The sequence below is a fragment of the Macrobrachium rosenbergii genome, chromosome 3 (genome assembly GCF_040412425.1).
Source record: "Macrobrachium rosenbergii isolate ZJJX-2024 chromosome 3, ASM4041242v1, whole genome shotgun sequence".
NCBI classification, from domain to species: Eukaryota; Metazoa; Arthropoda; class Malacostraca; order Decapoda; family Palaemonidae; genus Macrobrachium; species Macrobrachium rosenbergii.
The window spans coordinates 80296648-80303271 of record NC_089743.1 but is presented as its reverse complement, the minus strand read 5'-3'; positions in this window follow the sequence as shown (position 1 = coordinate 80303271).

Below are 6624 nucleotides of genomic sequence, written 5' to 3'. Positions count from 1 at the left end.
CCAGAGTTTTCTTTCCTAAGATATATACATAAATTTGATGGCCAAAGAAAATTTGTACTTAGTTAACTAACCTCTTAAAAATTTAAACATTTTTATATTAGATTTGTCGCCATGATTTGTTTTTCTAGGTGCCTTTTCCAAGGCGGTTGCTGATTTGGTTTCTGTTGGGTTGGTTTTTATTATTATGCAGAGGATGAACCCTATTCATATGCAACAAACCCACAACAGGGGCCATTTACTTGAAATTTAAGCTTCCAAAGAATATTATGGTGTTCATTAGAAAGAAGTAACGGAAGGTAACGGGAAATACAGAAAGAAGAGATCACTTATTAAAAAAGAAAAAATAAATTAATAAATAGAAGGAGAAGTCTAGCATACCTTCTGCCCCAAGCTGCAGCTGCTTTCAATCCTTTGACTTCACCTCTGTTCATATTCTCTCATTTCCACCTTACTCTCCTCAACTCCCTCCTAACAATTGTTTCATAGCGTGAGGTTTTCCTTTTGTTACAGCTTTAAAAACGATTTACTTTCAATTTCCCTTTCAGCGCTGAATGACCTCAGAGGTCCCAGCGCTTGGCCTTTGGCCTTAATTTTATATTCCATTCCATTCCAAAGCAACCACAGTCTTGTGATTGCCAGGATCATCCAATTCCCAAAGGAAATGGGTCTTCGTCCAGCACACCTTCGGGATACAAGAATAACATTTCCCTGAGCACCGCTTGGTAACCACAAACCAGTATTCCCAAACTTCGGTAGATACCAAAGCACCCACAGTCTTGTTATTGTCAGGATCCTCCAATTCCCAGAGGAATCGGGGTCTTCGCCCAGCCCACCCTTAGGATACGATATTCCCAAACTTCGGTAGATACCAAAGCAACCCCCAGTCTTGTTATTGTCAGGATCCTCCAATTCCCGGAGGAATCTGGGTCTTCTCCCAGCCCACCTTCAGGATACAAGAATAGTGATATTCCCCTGAGTGCTGTTGGTAACCATAAACCCAATTTTCCTAAACTTCAGTATATACCAAAGCCCCCATAATCTTGTTATTGTCAGGATCCTCCAATTCCCGGAGGAATCGGAGTCTTTGCCCAACCCACCTTCAGGATACAAGAATAGTAATATTCCCCTGAGCGCCGTTGGTAACCATAAACCTAATTTTCCCAAACTTTAGTATATACCAAAGCATCCACAGTCTTGTTATTGCCAGGATCCTCCAATTCCCAAAGGAATCTGGTCTTTGCCCAGCCCACCTGCAGGGTACAAGAATAGTAATATTCCCTTGAGCGCCATTGGTAACCATAAACCCAATTTTCCTAAACTTCAGTATATACCAAAGCCCCCACAATCTTGTTATTGTCAAGATCCTCCAATTCCCGAAGGAATCAGGGTTTTCGCCCAGCCCACCTCTAGGGTACAAGAATAGTAATATTCCCTTGAGCGCCATTGGTAACCATAAACCCAATTTTCCTAAACTTCAGTATATACCAAAGCCCCCACAATCTTGTTATTGTCAGGATCCTCCAATTCCCGAAGGAATCAGGGTCTTCGCCCAGCCCACCTTCAGGACATTACAAGGAATAGCGGGAAGTGTCAAGTTAAGGAGACGCCTTTCGATCGTATCATCTTATTGGACAAGAAAGCTCGTCATCGCTGTGCAGTCTGCATTGTGGTTTAAAGTGAAGTCATTTTCGTTGTCATTTTTTTCTCTTATCTCGCGTCCTGGAAAACTGTCAGGTTGCTTCTGTGATTTTTTTTGGATGGCGGAGGAGGGAGGGAGAAGCGAATAAATTGACTATCTCCTTGGACAATAACTCAGTGCCAGATACCGCATGTTTTCTTTTTGAAAGCTTCGTTACAGGAGAGCTGCAGTATCGGCCACTGCTTAATTTTTTTTCTTTTAGTTTTGGCAATAAAGACGCATTTTTCAGAAACCTTTTTTTTTTTTTAGTTCTCAAAAATTCCCCATGGATAGACCTCAGAATAAGATTTGGACACTGCTTATGTTTTTTCTCCCTTTGCAATAGGGACGCAATTTTCAGCTCTCAGGACTCCCTCATTTATCGTAATGACAGTTCTTGAAAAGACCTCAGAATAATATATATATATACACTAAAAGACCTTAGAATAATATATATATATATATATATATATATATATATATATATATATATATATATATATATATATATATATATATATATATATATATATATATATATATATATATATATATATATATATATATATATATAATTATTCTGAGGTCTTTTCAAGAACTGTCATTACGATAAATGAGGGAGTCCTGAGAGCTGAAAATTGCATCCTTATTGCAAAGGGAGAAAAAACGTAAGCAGTGTCCAAATCTTATTCTGAGGTCTATCCATGGGGAATTTTTGAGAACTAAAAAAAAAAAGTTTCTGAAAAATGCGTCTTTATTGCCAAAAATGAAAGAAAAAAATTAAGCAGTTGCCGATACTGCAGCTCTCCTGTAACAAAGCTTTCGAAAAGAAAACATGCGGTACCTGGCACTGAGTTATTGTCCAAGGAGATAGTCAATTTATTCGCTTCTCCCTCCCTTCCTCCGCCATCCCAAAAAAATCACAGAAACAACCTGACAGTTTTCCAGGACGCGAGATAAGAGAAAAAAATGACAACGAAAATGACTTCACTTTAAACCACAATGCAGACTGCACAGCGATGACCAGCTTTCTTGTCCAATAAGACAATACGATCGAAAGGCGCCTCCTTTGGAACTTGACACTTCCCGCTATTCCTTGTAATGTCCTGTATATATATATATATATATATATATATATATATATATATATATATATATATATATATATGTATGTATATATATATATATATATATGTGTGTATGTATGTATGTATATATGTATATTAATAGATAGATAGAGGTTAGTTGTCAAAACCAGAGTAAACATCGTCAGCGAGAGAACGACAGATTTGTCATCCAGTCATGTGTAGCCTACTTCATTTCAGTTCACCGACCTTGAAAATGGGAGTATTGTGGATCGGAAATTTTTTTTTTTTTTATTGAAATAAAGTACATACAAACGGCATGCCTGTCCTTCTCGCACTGCATACTTATATATACAAGTATATGTATGTATAATTGTATCACGAAAATATGGAACGTCATGAATATATATATAAATAAAGACAAAATCCACAAAGGAAATGATGGTAATTATCCTTTTTTCCGTGAATGTTAGGAGGGATTTTATTATTTGTGGGATGATTTTGTTTAAATAAAAGATTATCATCTTTTAAGTGCTATACAGGCTTTAGTTTTCTGTAAAGGAAAACTATTGTGCCGGCTTTCTGTCCATCCACACTTTTTCTCTCCGCACTTAGATCTTAATAACTACTGAGGCTAGAGGGCTACAAATTGGTATGTTGATCATCCACCCTCCAATAATGAAACATACCAAATTGCAGCCCTCTAGCCTCAGCAGTTTTTATTTTAGTCAAGGTTAAAGATAGTCATAATCGTGCTTCTGGCAATGCTATAGGATAGGCCGCCACCCGGCCGTGGTTGAAGTTTGATGGCCCGCGGCTCATGCTGCATTATATCGAGACCAGCGAAAGACAGATCTGTTTTCGGTGGCCTTGATTATATGCTGTAGTGGCTGTACAGAAAACTCGACTGCGCCGAAGTTTACTTGTTTTTCAGTGTATACATAAGGTCTGGATTGCCCGCTAAACAACTGCTTTGTATTGAAAACATTCTTTAATCTGTACATTTATTTTTTTCAAAGTGTGCAGTTATTTACCTCTGACATTTCATAACCTTTGTAGATACTAATGGAAAGTAAAGAAGATAACTGTTAAGGTAAAAACATTGGCAGCAGTCCATTACATTCAGTAGGTTTACGAAATATGCTGCCATCGTTTGCTAAAATTCACTTATCAATTGATAAACATTATTTCCTTCAAGAACTTCTTTGATATCTGTGATCGTTTCTGCTAATAACGCAGGCAATACATATTTTTTTAAAGAGTAGTTTTACCGGCCTGCTTTAGAAAAAAAAAAACCTAGTTTATCATTTTATATGTAAAATATATTTTTAGTAAATTAGATTTCATCTAAGAGGCTGCAGTGTTGTTAAGAGGTACTTATATAAGTATCCAGAATCACATCGTTCCTTTTTTAGCAAAGTGTCGGATATGTATTTTTAATTTTTTTTTTTTTTAGTTATCGGTATCCACGGTGATTTTATCACTGATAACAGCTTGATCGATCTACAAAATTTGGAAGGTGGCCAGAATTTGACACAAATTAGGTAATAAGGTAGGTTTCAAACCCGTACCCCTTCCCCCTTCCCTTTGTAATTTATGTGACAACAGCTTGACTGATCTAGACAAAATTTGGGAGGTTGCCATCATTTGACCCAACTTAGATAATAGGGTAGGTTTCAAACCCGTATCCCCTTTCCCTTCCCCCCCCTCCCCTTTGTAACTTATATGGTAAATAAACTGTACGGATTTATCATACCTCATTTCATGTACTCGGTGCCATAGAAATATATTATTGAAAATGCTTTACTTCCGTGATTAATAATTCTGTTTCAACGTTTGTGTTTTGGGTTTAGTGGGGGTGTAGTTAGGTTTAGTGGAGGTATGTGTTTAGATTTAGTGGTGTGTTTAGGTTTAGTGGAGGTATGTGTTTAGATTTAGTGGTGTGTTGAGGTTTAGTGGGGTGTACTTAGGTTTAGTGGGGGTTTCAGTTAAGTGGGGGTGTGTTTAGGTTTAGTGGGGGTAAATTGTACAGTCACCACAGTAATGTCTGGATAAAATGGACAGTCACCACAGTCATACCTGGAAAAAAGAGACAGTTAGCACAATAATACTTCGATGAAAGGGACAGACAGCACAGTAATACCTGGGGGACGGGGCAGTCACCACAGTAATATCTGGATAACATGGACAATAACCACAGTAATATCTGGATAAAAGGGACAGTCAGCACAGTAATACCTGGATAAAAAAGGTCAGGCAGCACAGTAATACATGGATAAATGAGACAGTCACTGCAGTAATATCTGGATAAATGGGACAGTTAGAACAGTAATATCAGGATAAAAGGGACAGTCAGCACAAGGAGGTGCAAGAAAATATTTTGGAGTCCTTCAGAGTTTTCCCAGGTAGCGCGGGGTTGGTCAACTAGTATATGTATATATATTAATATATATATAAATATATAAATATATATATATATATATATATATATATATATATATATATATATATATATATATATATATAAACAGGAAATGGTGAATTCATGATAAACCAATTTGATAACTCATTCATCCCCTCACATAAAAATAGCGAAACTGCCCCCGTCAGGTTTTCCCCGAGTCATTCAGTTTGCAGCTTTTTAAGAGGCTAATGAATGAGTCATAACCTGAGAAATACTGTTCCTTAACTTCCTTCCCTTCTTTTCTCCCTTTGCTTTCAAAGAGCTGAGCTTTGTGGGTATAGTATTGCCGGTCTCAGTCTCTTAGCTTTAAAAAAATAAGTAACGGCAAGGTACTACCTTGAGGCAGCGCTTGTAATTGACAGGCTTTCTCTGCTGTTTAACCAATAACCGTGAGATATATGTGTAACTATTTTTGGTTAATTAGGTGTTAGATTACCTATGACACTTCAATAGACAATAGGAAAGCAAATTATACTAAACAACGCTCCTGAACTTCTCCCGGGGACGAGATGCCATAGTTTGATGAATGATCATTAGTAATATCATTTGCCTTTAGGATATTGGTAAGGATTAGAACAAAAAGTGTTTATTTTAAATATTAGCAATTAATCTTGCCGTGAATCGTCAGAGGACATTCTCGGGTTATTTTGCCCAACTCTTCTTTTGACAGGTTTATCATGTATGTGAAGGAGAGTATTAATGACGGTAGTATTTAGTAGTACCAGTAATAGTAGTAATGGTGCAAGTGATACTGGTGATAGCAGTAGTGATGATAACACTAATGACAGTTACAGTGATAGTAGCGTTAGTGAGCAGTCATAATAGTGTTAATGACAGCAGCAGTTACATATTTTCCAGTTGTATAAGTTTTGGTAATAGTACTGATGGCAATCGAATTAGCTTATGTTTCACTAGTAGTGATGGTAGTGCTGTTGATAGTGTACGTATATAACAATTGCCATTACTAGTACTGCTTTCATTATTACCACTTACTACTTAGATTTAGCCAGCCTTGCGCTGGCACGGGCTCTTGCTCTACAGTAGCCCGTATATTACCACTTGATAAGAAGAATCTTGAATCCGCGAGACCAGCTAAGGTGCACATCCTAGAGATCAGGCAAAACAATCAAAAGTATTTATATCCATTTTAGGTTTACAGCAAAATGATAAAATGCTGCAAAAATTTAGATATGTTCATGTACCCTATCCAGTCTATAAAAACAAGAATAGTTCCCTGAAAGAATCATTCTGAAAGTTTTCACTAAAGCAAAAAATTTACTGTATATATCTTTCCAAGGGAAATTTGTAAGCAACAATTTCTAATATATTTGATAATTCACAAAAATTGATCAGAAAACTTATGCAAACACGTTTGCATTGCATATATATATATATAT